Here is a 1,047-nt window from a genome sequence, read left to right as displayed (position 1 = left end):
TTAAATCCTGAGAATCTTCCAAAGCGATTCAACTAATATATGAGATGTTCTATACACTTTATAGGATCTTCTAATATTACCACTACATCATCTGCTTACGCTCTTACCTTTATTTCTTCACCTTTTATCTTCAGGCCTTTTATTTTTGAATTTCCCGATTTGATTTAAGAAGTATTCTAGTACAATAATAAATAGTAAAGGCGACGGTGGACATCCTTGTCTTGTTCCTTTATAAATTTGGAATTCTTTAGTTATTTTTCCATTAATTTTTAAAAAAGGCAGATTGATTGCAATATATTTGTTTTAAACTATTTATAAAGTTGTCACCCATATCCATCTGTTCTAACAAATCCAGCATAAATTTCCAATTAATACTGTCAAACGCTTTTTCCGTGTCGATAAAGAGGAATGCTGCTTTTTTTTCGTTGCATACATTATAAAAAATCAATTGAGTTTATTATCGTCCTGGTATTATTTCTTATTTGTCTTCCTGGAAGAAATCCATTCTGATCATCCTTTATTATTTCTGATAAGATTTTTACAGTGTATGGGCCCTATATCTTATAATCATTGTTTAGTAATGAGATGGGTCTATAGTTACTCATTTGTTTCTCATCCTTTCCTTCTTTTGGTATTAAAGAAACTGCTACCCTTCCCCAGGTTTCGGGTTTTCCCTCCTTTCCATTGCGTTAAAGATATTTTTTAATGGTTCCATCAGTTCATTTACAAACATTTTATAATATTTACTAATGAAGCCATTCAATTCTGGAGACTTCCCATTCTCTAATTTAGAAATTGCATTTCGTATTTCTTCCATCGTGATCTCAGCAGTCAATATTTCCTTCAGACATATTTCGAGGCCATATATCCATATTTTTTGTTTTTGTCACAAGCACTTTTGATAAAAAACGTATCTAATCTAGAGAAAGACTGATGGGAACCTGAGTAATAAGTAAAACCATGTTTATTATTATAACAATTTGTCCAAACATCAACCAATTTAAACTCTTCTGTCAGGTCAAAAAAACTTTGGGGTAGTCCACCTTG

This window comes from Sceloporus undulatus, chromosome 2, assembly GCF_019175285.1.
Source record: "Sceloporus undulatus isolate JIND9_A2432 ecotype Alabama chromosome 2, SceUnd_v1.1, whole genome shotgun sequence".
Classification (NCBI taxonomy): domain Eukaryota; kingdom Metazoa; phylum Chordata; class Lepidosauria; order Squamata; family Phrynosomatidae; genus Sceloporus; species Sceloporus undulatus.
This window is presented reverse-complemented; position numbering follows the sequence as displayed.